Source organism: Prenolepis imparis, unplaced genomic scaffold, assembly GCF_030444845.1.
Source record: "Prenolepis imparis isolate NDT839.2.m4 unplaced genomic scaffold, iyPreImpa1.0 SCAF_4, whole genome shotgun sequence".
NCBI lineage: Eukaryota > Metazoa > Arthropoda > Insecta > Hymenoptera > Formicidae > Prenolepis > Prenolepis imparis.
This window is the reverse complement of record NW_028141162.1, coordinates 8,387,910-8,403,181: the sequence shown is the minus strand read 5'-3', so window position 1 is coordinate 8,403,181 and position 15,272 is coordinate 8,387,910. Positions and strand designations below refer to the sequence as shown.

The window sequence follows — 15,272 nt, the reverse complement described above, 5'->3', positions numbered from 1 at the left end:
TAAAATTTAAACTACATATATATTAAATCATGATATTATGCTTTTGCTATATTTAAAACTTTACTTTTTAATTATTTATCGTGTTTTCTATTAGCAAGTAATAGCAATTTATGCAATCATAAATATGATAAGTTATAAATTAAAAATCAATGTGAAGCAATTATTATAGGTAATATATCATAGATACGATATGCATGATCTATTTATATATGAATTGTTTTAACACAAGCGTTCATTAATTATTTACCTTATCACATGCACCAGTTGATCGATGCTGCCAATTTTAGAGCATAATTAACTTTTAGTAAAAAAAAATGCATTAATACATAATATAAATATGTTTTAAACAACATTATTTTTAACGACACTATTCCAAAGTCAAATAGTATAATCATATATATTTATAAATCGTGTTTTGAAGTATATATTTTACAGTTTAGTAATTAGTCTTTTATTGATGAAATTTCAGGCTAAAAGTACACATTTATATATTTGTCCTATTATCCTTATTTAATTGGTTATCGATAATCGTTATAATCTCAGAGTGCGATATCAAGTGTCGATTGGCTGTCGCTTTCCGAGGCAAGTTTATAAATGCATCTCTAAAATAAGCGGTACGCGATGCCGAGACTTAAATTAGGATTAAAGCGCTTCTCGATTTATAGACGATCGCGATCGTTGCAAACGATTTGCCAACGGTTTCGCTCAGCCCTGATAATATACCGTAAGATTTAGCAGAGGTCGAAACACTGCGAACGTGTCGGTTTAACTCGCATCAAGTAGCAATCCTGGCAAATTACTGTCCGTGTCTACAGCTCCGGAGGTATGCGCAGGTATGCTCAGGTAGAGAATAGCTCCGTGGCACATATACACAACGTTTGTAGGCAGATAGTACACAAGCAACCGGAGTTAATGAAGATGTTTGTCAATACTGGCGCGTTATCGTATGCCGTAACTGTTATCCTCTCCCGCGTCGCCCCGTCGCTAGGGCTATATCGTCTTGTTTCTGCTCTATATCGGCTACAATGCAGATCTCGGGCTTTGGTATAGATCGTTATAGACGTATGCAGCTACTTGGATAATCAACCGGTTATTCAGGTATACAAGGCATGATGTGCGGCACATTATCTGGCACATATTCTGGTCAATAAAATGAATTTTATTTCATTACTTTGTACTATTTATTATTATCGAAATTACATTATGACAGCAAATTAAATCTCTGGTAAAACGATTATCTCTTACGTCATTTAATGTTGCAATTCGGAAGAAGCGCGAGAATTTTATTATTGCTGCTCTACTTTATAAACTTCTCACATTTGGATGTTGTAGAAGATATCTAAGACTGTCCGACGCCATACTCGTTTAATTTCTTGCATGGTATAAGATAATTGAGTGATGTCACGCTACATGATAATAATGCAGACTTCCTTTGAAAGTAAATTGATGTATAATTTTATTCGATTTTAATCCAAGCTGCATATTCAGTATATTTATAGCTACTAGCTGCAATTATTAGAAATACTGAGCATTTTTATTACAAGACTGAACAAAATTTCTTCACAATAAATGTAAATATCTGTGTGCGCGCACGCAGTGTGATTTATAACTACAATTGTCATTATCTTCATTTCACTTCGTCAAGCAGCACAAAATCAATACATATAATTAAATGAAGTAAATTCTAACATGAGAAATCAATTGTCACAATTGATATTTGTATTTACTGCAACATACTATCGATTTCGCGAAATATTAATAACAGCGGAACAAATAATCTCTATGTAAAACTAAAAAATAATCTTCTCTGTTTCTTCTCTTATCAGAATTTTGCTATGTGTACATTAATAACATTCCATCGTTCATTACTATGAATTTACAGCATGCAAGAAAAATTCCATTAATATGGTCACGCAAAAAAACATTTTACCTTTCCGTTGAATTATTGTTTTGAGAAATAAGGATCGATATATGGATAACGCATGAATGGGTTCACTCGACGATTGATTATCTTAAAAGAAAAGAAAATTCGCAAAATATATATACCTATGTATGTGTAAAACGTGTGTACGGTCCACGAAAAACAAATATAAGTAAAACCTAGGTCGATATTTGCGCAATGTTTAGATTGTTAATGCGTGTTTTCGGGAGAATATGTAGTGGCTTGTAAGAGCTACTTCTCTCGGATGAGCACAGGTTTTAGTACGTAATTATTGGATTAATACGCATTGTGCAAACGCGGCACGTACTACACTTATTGTAGCAGCGAGACCCACGCTTCGCCGCGTAATTATGTTAGAATTCCTATGGGCCGGATCTGTGTTTATCTTTTTCGTATCCTACATTCCGGAAAATTCGATCGTTTAAAGCGACGCTTGGCTGAGCTCGTAGTAATCTCATAAATAACCACGCTACGTTGAAACGTTTAATCAAAGCGAAAGAAAAGCAAACCATGCTAACAATCTGAAATAAGTAATTTAAATTACAGCGCATTCATACGGTTTTTGACGTACATTCACGACTCTGACTTTCAACAACCAACTCTTTTCTCACGAAATGGCTGTAATTACACTAAAAAGTACGAAGGTTTGCATCGATGAACTTTTAATGCTGCGCAATTTGATAAAAATGTATATTATGGGAAAATATTACTTCTTCCTTGTTATGCAATATTGCGTAACATTGCTTAATAATTTATCAGTTTCCTGTTGTATTTCCTCTCAATAATTAAAGAATTTTATTACACTCTCTGTTGTTTTGTTCATTGGGGTGCAGAGAGCTAAAACAATGTCGCATTGAATTATTAAAATTCAAATATGAATAAGGCATCGTATTTAGAAAACAAGATCTCTAGAGAACTAACTACAATGTTTCCTTTTTAATAGTTTATTAGAGATTTGATCTCTCCATTGTAATGTATTTAATAGTTATTTCTGTAGATATTATTTCCGTAATAATTTTCGAGAAGTCTCTGAATTTAACTCACGTCAATACATATCGCGATTCTCACAAGAGAATTGTGTACAAACACAATTTAGTCATGACAAAAATTAAACATTAAAAATTAAAAACAACAAGCTTCTCTGTTTAAGAGAGTAACTGAATTCATGGAATAATTTTATAATTTTTTTTTTCAACATTTTTGCGATTTAAAATATGTTACAGCAAAACGTGAAATCAAATGCGTTTCCGCGCGTATATGTATGTAGAACCATTTCTACAATTTTTCCGTGTCATCTGTGTAACAGCAAACAGAAAGAGTAGATACATTTACATACCAGCTCGCATGGCTGTCCGCCCCAAATTCCAGTCCCTTTGATTCAGACAGAACGATTCCACATTGAAATTCACGCGTTTTTGCATCTAACAATAAGCGCAGCGAGGGCGAGTCACGCCCTTTTCGTAACAATGAAACCAAACCAAATATGGAGAACATCGTAGTCCAATGGTTCGTTGCTGATTCGGAGCGGATCTAAAATTTTCTCATTGATCGCTCTGTGCCGATGCCATCGGCAGAAGCTTACAATCGTCGTGTGTGCCGGGTTCCGTTCTGCGGAAAAGTGTTCTCGAGCGTTGTGGAGAGTCCGGCTGCAAAGGAGAGCTTTCTCTATTGCACATTCTCCGTCTCTTTCTCACGCTATCTGCACGTAATGATATTCTCTGTATATATAACGTCGACGACGAAACAGAGTGGAAACTCTCATACGCGTGATAATGATGACTCTCTTATCTCCGCCGATCTATGCCGCACTCAACATCTGAAGTCGCACCCGATAAACTGTCATTGACACGCAAACATCGTATTCCTGTCGCGTGGATACACTTACATGCGCCGACACAATGCGATCATCAATTTTAAAGTTAGGCGGCGGGTAAAGTTTATTTCGCATAGCGGGCCGTGCAAAGGCCGCGACTATTGTGAAGTTGTTCAAGTTGTTGGAGACCCAACCCTTCCCTCTTCGAACGAAACCTAGAATTCGCGTTCGTCGAATTCCTCGGTAAAGGGGTACTTTTCTGCGTATACACGCGCATCGGAATGTTCCTGGACAAGCCTGTTTTATGCATAGAACGCGTTACCTTTTGATTGCATCGACATGTGTAGAACGAAGAAGTTCGAAACAAAGATGATATATATAATTGGCGAATTAAACGAAATTCTTCTCGTCGATACGATGGACACAGCACCGAGATATCTCATATTCATTCATTGGCATTCGCGCGGTGAAAGTGGACCGGCTTAAATTTTCCACGTTTTCCTTGACAATAAAACGCTCACATGTTCGACGAATCGCGAAATAAGCACGAACGTTTGAGAGCACGTTTCGGAAAACAATACGTTCAATTATCGATTGCCGCGACATCAAATATTGATCTCTTAATGCGCGTGTCTCGCAATACGTTACGTATTCCATGTATTGGTAATCTCCACTACTATTCTATGGAATATATATCCCAGGCTAGCTAGCTGGTGGAAAATCATTTTATTCCGATCGTTTTATACTATTCCCATGCTATTCTAGCTTTATTAAATTTTGAAGCATGTACGCTATATCATGCTCCATCTACCTGAGAAACAAATTGTGTTTCATATACAATCGCAAATTTAATATAGCAGAAGATTTATTTCTATTGTATTGATTTATATATATATTTCTATTTATACACGAAGAAGAGAAAAATATTTCATATTATTAAATATTTCATATTGTTAAATATGTATAATATAATTAAATTCGGAATTTTAGACATTTATTTATCGAGTAAAATTGCGCATATACGGTTTCTATATAAAACCGAATTATTTAAACAATTTTTATATAAATATTTTTTATCCAGTTTCTCTTGAATTCTCCCTTATATGTCAATTATAAAATTTATGTACTGCAAAAGTTATATCCTTAAAGTTTACATAGTTTCTATATAGTTAGCAGCTTAAATAATAGCGCGCCATATAATCCTTAACATTATCTTCTAATATTAACGAGATTACCGTCCAGATGTATGTGTGCGTATAGTTAGTAGGCAATAATGAATGCGGTGCAGATCCCTAGTAATTGAAGTTAACTGCTCAAAGTCGCGATCATTAATTATATCAATGGAGAGACCGATAATGATTTTGACCCAATTAATCGTTCCAACAGGATGATTTGCAGTATATACGCTGTGTTAGCAGAAAGACATAATACATAAAAATAAATGAAGTATTTGTATTCGTAATTACAAGCCCCATGGTCGATACTCTATTACCAAATAAATATCAATATCATTATAATATTCTTTATAATATAGTATATGTATGTATATATTATTAAATGCAAATATATTATTAAAAATATTTTTACTTTTATTTTATATGACATACAGAAGTTACAATAAACATAAAATTATAAAAATAGCATAAATAATATTTGTAAAACCATCAAGGCCGTAAAATAATATTTATTAAACTCACGTAATAGAAATGACAAAATTGTATGTAAATCGTAAATATTTTGTAGCATTAAATAGAATCAATTCAATTTTTTATTTCTATTTTTATGAAAGATGTAAATGTTATTACTTATCTTGATTTTCAAAGGAGATTGCAACATATATTTAATGGGGACGGAAAAAAGAGGAGACATCTTGTTAGCGAGCGATAAAATACTATCGATTATGCTGTGAGCCTGGTCTATCCAATTTATATCAGAATATGAAAAGTGTTCCTCAGGGGATTGCTATGGTTATGTGGGGCAAATGTTTGTCGCGTTGAAAGATAGTCGGACCGTTATATTCGTTACATTCCTCATATGTAAAAATCCTCTCTACAGTCTCGTAATATAAATGTAACGAACTCTCAAACGCACATTACAACATGCGTACGTATTTTTCTTACAACGTTATTACTTTTTAGTCCTAATTAAAACTTTTTTTCATCGCTCTTAAAAATCTTCGTCCGCTCTTTTAGCGATATATATCTTGCTTCTTCTACTCTACTGTCTATCTTTATTACCCTTCAGAGTTAGTTTGAAGCACGCGACAAGAAAACAATATCTTCGTGTCTTTCATTCACTCTCCAAAAGCTTTTCTAGAATCGTGCTAATCTTTAACAAGGGAGCTCTACAGTCTGTAACGCATTGTGCAAGATCTTACTGCCTCTGTGCCTCGTGAAGCAAGTTTCGAACTCGGCGCAACTTCAGTTAGCTTTGAATTTCTTGGCCTCGCTGTGTGAATACTACAAACGAATTTTATTTATATCTGTATACGCCACTTTACATACGACAACGAAAGCTCTGTCCGTAAAATTACATTGAAATAAGAAAGAAAAAAAATATGCTCAAGTTTCTCCGAATACCGTAAATGTGAAAATAAAAATTTATAATAATCTGTGATAATTTTCGGTCAAAGATAGTAACTTTGTGAAAATTAATGTATGTGTAGAAAAATTAACTATCGAGACGTACGACGCCGTAAAATGTTTGATAAGATAAGAGTTGATGAAAGAATATAGCGATGAAGTTTCCGTTGCTTCTTATATTCATGCTCAAAGTTGTAAAACGTAGAGGGGAAAAATATATTGGTAGGTCGAGGTGCGTTTTATAGCGCAGTTGATTGTGTGTGCGTAAAGTGGATACAAGGGTCTCCACGAAGTAATGTATGGCGGTGTGGTTTTTATGCGTCTGCGAATGAATCAGTAAAGGCATTTTTAGTGTAACGCGAAGTGATAATAAATTATATGCACGGACTCGACACATGCAGGCCTCGAGAGGATACGTTTGTGATAAATTCGATGAATAATCATTGGCGTGGCTACCATTTGTGCAGTACAAAAAAAAAGAATCATATCGCATTTTATTTATCAAATGCGATGCGTCGCTCTATCGATTACTTGTCGCTAATTATTTTAGTTTCGTTGTGGGACACAAAAAAAAAGATCAGGCGTACGATTCATAAGCGTCCCTTCCATGAGATCATGTGTTTTATTTAATTCCATATAATTGCATGCGCATATCCCTCCTATACGAATTCGCAACGCCGAGAGTGTCGTTTTAACACGCTTACCATGATAAACGTGTCATTTAGCGTATTTTAACTTCCGCAGTACTTTTAATGACATTGCTTGAATTAATTATTCCCCTTGCGATCGGGTACTCGTTGCTGCAAGTAATGACCAACGCGTCAGTTTTCCGAGAACACGCAGCGAGAACGTAAGCCACGTCACGTAGTTTTGAAGTGCAAACCTCTGTCACGGACGATGAGCACGCGTCCACTAACCTAGTTACAAGTTAAGACCTGAAGCTAGATTAGCTGTTCCAAAATATACTCTTACCCATCTCTGCTCCGAGCTATTTTAAATTGCTCGATTGAAACTGTTAGTTATATTAATATATGCAAAAAATAAATGATAAATCATCTAATAAAAACTGTATCTATACTAGACGCGATGAAGCGTTAAGAATTACAATATACCTATATACATATACATACATATATGTAATTTGCGATTATAATAACATACATTTTACCTTGTTTCGCATATTATATATGTATTATCAAAACAGAAAGTCACAAACCAGTTAATGAATTTAATTATATTATTATTTCCGATCCAATGACATAATTATATAATTATTGTTATTTGTTATTAGTTCATATATTAATAATTAATTTGCAAAATTATCTGTGTCTGTTGCAGGACGATTTCTGATCTATCCAACGGAAACCACAACAGGTAAGACTTTTTTCAGCCTTAATATATCACTTACACACGCACAAATTAAAATGTTCTATTCATTATCAATTATCTATCAAATGCATAATTATGTATATGATTATAATAAATAATTACAATTAATTATCATATAATTTCAATGTTTTAAACATGTTAAAACATTAAAATGTAAAGTATAAATACAGCTCTCATCTGTGTTTTAACAGCAACGCTTTTATCTGATAACCATTCGAGTAAAATTCGCAGTCCGGAACGGCGCAAACTCGCGACCCGAAAAGATTCACGATACGTCTCGAAAACATTCCCACGTTACACAAAAATCTCGCACGAGAAACCGCAGCAGAGAGAAAGCGACAAAGTGGATTACGCGTCATGTATATTTACGCTATTAAAACGAGAGTTTATTCCACAGACGGTCTAATGTCGTAAGTTTACAGAGGACCCTCTCTCGGAAGAGGCTCGGGGGGAGAGAGAGAGAGAGAGAAGAGACCTTCGGCTGTTAGGTGTCAACGTTATAGGTGGCTCTTTTTCGCCAGAGTTTTCTCTCGCCCGTCTTAGTTTCCCGTCTCTCCTTGAAAGAGGCTCACAACCTTGCACAATGTCCGTGTATTTCTCTTTTTCGCTGCCTCTTCCTCTATCTCTATCCTTCCTACCTACCTACCTACCTACCTACCTACCGGCGCAATGCCCGAAGGTATGTTGCAGCTTACAGTCTCACTGTTTATCTTCAGCCGTGAGCTTTTGTGTTTGCACAAGCTCCCTAGCACTACCGACCACCGCCGCGTATCCACATCAACCTCCTCGTCCTTCGCGACCTGCAAGGCGAACTCGTCTATTTATTTAGTTTTTTCTCGAAAAGGTTTGTGGATCCTGTAGAGGAGAGATGTTTAATTGCCGTAAGTGTCCGCGCCGTTGCACAGGTCTTAGAAACGTTTCCTGACGAAGTTCCATCACGCGCGAATTTTTTTTTTTTTTTTTTTTTTTGCTACCAGCGGAGATTGAAATTCTTGGTTCGACGTACATATACAGAGAGAGTATACATATGTATGTATATATAAATTTATTTTTACCGCTTCAGTCACGCGCTCTTCCGCTTTATTTAATATTGCCTTAGAAAACGTATTATATTATTCGTTTGAATAAATTCGATATGCTTTTTATATTTTTCTATCGCACTAGTGCGCGTATGAATTTCCACGTGAGTTTAAATTTTTTAAATATCTTTTTATACATATCCGCGCACTCTCTTTTTTGTATATCCATATTAATTGAGAGTGACGTCGAATATTCACGATCGTGTATATCGTCCGGTATACACAGCAATGGCAGTTAAAAACACGTCTAACAGCCCGATGTGTATGTGTATGTGTGGATGTGGATGGATATTAGAAAAGTTTTCGCGAAATTCCGCGCACATCAACGAATGTGATAGCAACATCGCTGGGGCGTTGTGGCTTCCCGTTAAAAGAAACGTCTAAATTACCTCTCCGCGATAGGATCGAATTCAAAAACCGGGTGGTGCGACGCGCATGCAACCCCGGGGGTTAAAAAGTCCGGGCGCGAGATACCGCGGGCGATGTTCCGCGGCGGTAGTTTTTGCAATTAGCGATATCGGTTACGTCATCCGACACGTTCGGTCGGCCGAGCGGACGCGATGCACCGGCTGGCCGTGCGCACTTTGCAGCGTCGTCGATGCGCCTGGCGTATCGCCAAATTTCCAGCGCGCGCCCACCCTCCTCCTCTCCTCTCTCTTCTGTTTTCTGCCCCACAGTTGCCGCCCCACTTGCGCTGCCTCGCGCCCCGTCGACTCCCGCACATTGTATATATCGACGCTCACAGGGCCAACGCGCGTTATCAAACGATTTATATCGGTGTTTTGCAAAATTTGTGGAGCCGAGGCTTGCAACTGGCACGGCGGGTGCTCGCGCCCGCACCGGGAATGCATTAAACGTTAACGGCGAAAATGGATAACGAGAGAGAGAGAGAGAGAGAGAGCTGGTGTGCGCGTGGCGCCGCCGGCAAAGGGCGCCTCGTGCATCGCCATGAACCGAAAGATACCGTCGCGGCGTGTTATCGGGTTTAATCTGGGCTCGTTAATAACCTTTCGCTTTTGTGTGCATGTAGAGAGAGAGAGAGAGAGAGAGAGAAAGAGAGGGGTAGATTCAGGGTGTACACGCGCTTCAGTGGTGCTCGTTCGCGGCCGGTCGACGTTCAGGATTTATGCCTGTCCTCGATAGCGCGCGCCGTAACGCGAAAGTCCGGAAGCCACGCCTCGCGTTTACCGCTAAAACGCGCCCCGATCCTGATGCCGCACTTTCGACTATCAGTCTTCCTTGTGGGTGGACGCGCGTTGCGAGCGAACGCGAACAAACATTGCGTTTACGTCGACGAGACGTGGGAGGAAGGTTCCCCCCTCGGAATAATGTTCAAAAATATTCCCCCCGTTACCGTAAGTCTTGGGAAAAGTTGGTAACTAGCTCTACACCTAGGTAGGTTCAGAAAATCCTGATCCCGAAATTTTCTCGGCCGTTCAGCGATAACAAGAAAATTCAACGGAAAACGGAACGTACGTTTTCTCGCGTTAAGGGAAGTTCCGGGCCGCTAGGGATACGACTCTGGTGGCGGCTTAGCCCCGAAGTGATTGCGTAAAGGGCGCAGCTGCAGACACATTCGAGGATTCTTCGGGGAATCCGGGTGAGCACCATCGCCAGGATAACGTCGGAGAACAAAGAGCGGAGTAAGCTAAAATAATTGCCAATTACAAAACCTCGAGAGCTGGATATTAACATTATCTTGGAGGGGTGGCACACACCGCAACGCAGACTTAACGTTACCTGCAGCTGCAAAACGATGAGTTTCTTTGTAGGAATGTTTTTCCGCGCGTTTCTCCGCCCGGGAAATCTCGAGGTTGCATACGCGTTTCCTTCTGATAACCGCCCCGTCGCGTCGTCTTCGAGATAGAGGAAAATCGTCCCGCTTTCGAAAGACAGAGCGCGGACATCCGCTATGAACAATTATTGCCGTAGCTCGGAGAGCACTCGACTTTTGAATATCGTTATAACGTTGATTTTATCTGCGAGTCGTGCGGAGAAATTCGCTAATGCGAGAAATGGGAAACGAGTCTCGAAAGCGCCCGCAATCGCGCGGATATGAAGAAGCGAGTATTGCGCATTTAATATAGTTACATATAAAAGATAAGGATATTGAGATATAGCGGAAATTTATGGTAATATTAACGCAGTGGCATAAAACGTAAAGATATATAAAGAAATATCAACCCTACTTCGGGCCTACGTAACTTCGATAGAGTGTTGATATATGTAGAACTGTCAATTTTCTTCAATTTATGAGAATTGAAAAGTTTTGCGATGAAAATCGTGATTATTTTTCTCGCCAAATAACTGGTTTAAAAAAACAATGTCGCAATCGTCTGCGACTTTATCATGTAGCAATCTATCAGCAGATTTTCAGTCGAGATTTATATTTTTCTTCCTCCTTTTTATAACTCCTGCTTATTTCTTTTGTTTTCAAGCGCATAATATCCTGCATCAAACTCTCGACCTCTCGACCTGCGTCGATCTCTCTCTCTTCCAAGGAAAATTTCCGTCTAGATCGTATTTATTAAATTTGTCTCGATTTAACTTTAATAAATATACCAGTTCTTGTCTTACGGTGACAGCAGAACAAAAAAAGCACAAATGAGACAATATGAAAAGACCGTAGTCGTCGTTCAGGCAATTATCGGACAGATTTTTACATAGTTGTACTCTGGAACAGTTCTCTCTGTCTCAAATAAATATGAACGACGGGGCTTTCGACACAGGGAAATAACGAGATTCCTCGACCGCGATTCCACGTTGCCGACCATTATTTTCCATTAATCTGCTATGGCAGGAACCCCCCCCCCCTTCCCCTTCGGATTGAAGAGTCACTCGTCTTTCTCACTCGGATTTCCGAGACAACCGTGTGCCTCGATTTCATCCGAGATAAAAGCGGAGAACTAAGCAGAAAAAAGGCGACGTACCATTCGCAAACCATTCCTCCCCTACCCTAGTCCGCGAACTCGGTCTAAGGAGCAATGTGAACCTAGCACCCGACTTTTTAAAAATTAATTTTTTAAAACGGAAAATGATAGCATTTCGTTTGTAGTTGTTTGTAGTAACAATAATTTCGTTTGTAGTTTTATCAATTAATAAATAAAAAAAATTTTTTTAATGACTCGCACCCGACATTGTGATATCGCAAATCCGCTTGCGCAGTCTTCTTTAGAATCGTTTGTAGTTGTTTGTAGTGATTTTCCTTTCGTTTGTAGTTGAGCGGTTCAAAAGTTATATACAATTTGTTTATAACTTTAGAACCGCTCAACTACAAACGAAAGGAAAATCACTACAAACAACTACAAACGATTCTAAAGAAGACTGCGCAAGCAGATTTGCGATATCACAATGTCGGGTGCGAGTCATTAAACAAATTTTTTTTATTTATTAATTGATAAAACTACAAACGAAATTATTGTTACTACAAACAACTACAAACGAAATGCTATCATTTTCCGTTTTAAAAAATTAATTTTTAAAAAGTCGGGTGCTAGGTTCACATAGCTGGTCTAAGATTGTTCGGGAAACGCGTTTGTATTAATTAAAACGTAATTAATCAGAATTAAATTGACTCGGCCGGATAGGAACAACCGGGAGTAAAACGAATGAAATTGATTGGTGGAAATGAGAGAAGAAAACAAGATTGTAATAGGTAACTTTTCTCGATGAATCGTCCGTTAATTCTGCATAGTTTCAAACAAACGACCTCACGAATCGAGAATATAATGTAAATATTTGCGGAATATCTGATTAATCTATAAGAAAGAAGTTTAATTACATTAGCGTTTTCTACGAGATTAATTTTTAATCAGCTACGTTTGCATTTACATCAATACATTTAAATCAATAGATAAAAATATGAAAACTATTCGTCACATTTTTTTTACATCAAAAGTCCTCCGAAATAGACGTGACATAAAGCCATCTTTTCTATGAGGTTATATTGACATACAGAGAGGGAGAGAGAGATACACATTCCCTATGTCGACGGTACATTTGAAAAAGCATTGGCAAAAAGAAGCAAAAGAAAATTTTGATTTGCGCACTTTCATGTCGGTTTGTAGAATTGCGTCAGTGTGGTTTCCTGGATATCGAAGGACCGCAAACGTGCAGTTTTACGAATAAAATTCGAGGTATACGACACACACACAATGTGACGTGGGTGTGGATACAATCGCTAAAACATTTATAAAAAATTCTCTCTCTTTTTTTCCCTCTATCTATCTCTCTCTCTTTAAAGGTTCGATCCATGGACATTTTAAGAGTCAACCGACTACTTGCACGTGGTTCTTACGTCGGTTTCTACGTTGCGGGGAAGTTCGGAGCTAACTACAGCGAAACTATTCAACATTTTTTTTCCTGTTAATTAAATACCGTCCTTGTAATGGAGTTAAACGAGTCGCGGTGCTTTAAAATTTAAAATGGGAATTGGGTCACAAACGTACCGTTAAAACTCGTTTTTTTTCATTACCTCCCATAAACGCACTTGGTTCACGTGTTCACTATTTTCATTTATTTTCCAACGTTTGTGAAAAACATTGTTGTGGCCGAAACTTGACATTGCTTTTCGATTTCCCCTGTTATTTTTTTTTTTTTAAACAAACAGCTGTTGACAGCTTAGCGACCTGCTACGAATTAATTTAAACACGCATTCCTCCATCAACGGCTGTTAAATATATTAAAATAAACGTTCCATTGAAATGTAAAATAAAATTTATTGAAAAATAATATGCAAGTTATGCACCTACCTAAAAACTTACAAATAATAAAATGCAGCGTTATTTAATAGTTATAAAAATACAAAAGATAATACAAAAAGCGGTAAAAAAAATAAAAGCATTATGCAATATACTGACGCGTCTCTGTTTATCTACTTAAAATTATTCTCCCATTAGCAATGCATTCCGACACATTCGCTGCTACTTCTCGGCACGTGTGGCATACGATTTCGACATTCTCAAGGAAAGTAGGTACTACTCGCGGCGAAGGCAATTGAGAAAATACGCGATTGATGTGACGGAAACGCGATTCGCCGGAAGTAGGTATACGGCAATCGCGCGACGCCCGCACGTGCCCAAAACTACTCTCTATACTTTCGACTTAGCCGAAGGTGAAGCAATAAAGGCAAACGACGCGGCGCCGCGTCTCGCGCCTCGTGCCGTACGATTTATTATCTCGCGGTAAGCCCGCCGCCGACTCTCGAATGAATTGCTCGGTCGCAACTTTTTCGTAAGGTCCTCGGAGAACAAAGCCCGGACTATAGATACCGTGTGATCGGAAGGACAATAGAATTAATGGCCGGCGAGGAGCGCGCTCGAGAGAGAGAGAGAGAGAGAGAGAGAGAGAGAGAGAGAGAGAGAGAGAGAGAGAATTTTTCCGCCCGCCGTTGTGTGCCACAGGATCGTCCCACCCCCTGTTCCCCGTTGTCGTCCCTCGCGGCGTGAAATAACGGTTTGCCGCTACGCCGACGTTGGATATCGAGGCGATGGCGGTCGGTCGATTCGGGGAAAAAGACTTGAGCGGGAATTCCGACGTTGGACGTGTCCAAACGTTATCGAAGGGCGGTCATCGCCGAACGCCACCGGAATACAAAGACCAGGGGACCGAATGCCGCTTCGTTTTCGCGTGCACATTTCCTCGCGCCCTCTCGTCAACGGGGATCCTCCCCCCCGCACACTCTATATAAGAGACAAATAAAAATACCTCCCGTTCCGATCTTTCCGGGGGGAGGAAACATACCGTATGTATAGTATATGTTTTCGCTGCCGCGCACGTAATGTAATATTAAACGAGTCCCATTGCTTCGACCATTGACCTAACCACCCTCCATCCCTCAACATTGTTTCTGGGTCGATTTCGCGCGCGGATACGAGAGGGAGGGTTGCGGAAAGGAGAATGGACCTCTCGGAATCGCGTTATAAGACGAAACGCGATGAGCCGTTATCTCGAATTTATCGAGAAATCGACGGATAGGAGAAAGAGAGCGCGCATCCGAGGTTTAAAGGAGGATCCGGGGTTGGTGCCGCGTTACTGCTGTCGGTGAAAAGGCCGCGAATAAATCGTGCCCGCGGAAGCGGATAACGCGTGAATCTAGAGCACGCCGAGGAGAGAAATCTGGTAAAAAGCAATGTCGTGTGTTGTCTAGGTTATAGCTCGCTCGAAAATCCAGCTTCGTTGAGATCAATAAAACCTCAATCTCGGTCTGGCCCGCGGCTAACGGCGCTTTCTCGAGAAAGCTCTCGCTTCTTTTATATCCGCTTCTCGATTGTACACTATATATCGAGAGGTGTATATATTAAATGGCACTAACGTCGATTAAAATCGACGCTTTGTGTTTCCTTCAATCGCACACGTTTTATTCCTCGATGTAAGATATTTTATTATCTACTCATCTGATCGATTTAAATACGATGTTTAAAATTTATTGGTGATATGGTACATCGTATGAATCGCAAGCGTTCTAT

The 15,272-nt window shown here is 38.8% G+C and overlaps 2 protein-coding genes across 7 annotated transcripts in view; one reads left to right on the top strand and one right to left on the bottom strand.

Annotated features, from left to right (window-relative positions):
• Ten-a (Teneurin-a transmembrane protein) overlaps positions 1-15,272 on the top strand; it is a 466,667-nt gene that overhangs the window by 98,024 nt on the left and 353,371 nt on the right. For all 6 annotated transcript variants that reach the window (XM_083036192.1, XM_083036190.1, XM_083036191.1 and 3 more), the window contains one exon: positions 7,676-7,711. The gene's annotated coding sequence lies outside the window, so the exon portion shown is untranslated. The remainder of the gene's footprint in view (positions 1-7,675; positions 7,712-15,272) is intronic.
• LOC145935111 (uncharacterized) overlaps positions 1-15,272 on the bottom strand; it is a 194,950-nt gene that overhangs the window by 96,093 nt on the left and 83,585 nt on the right. The window lies entirely within an intron of this gene.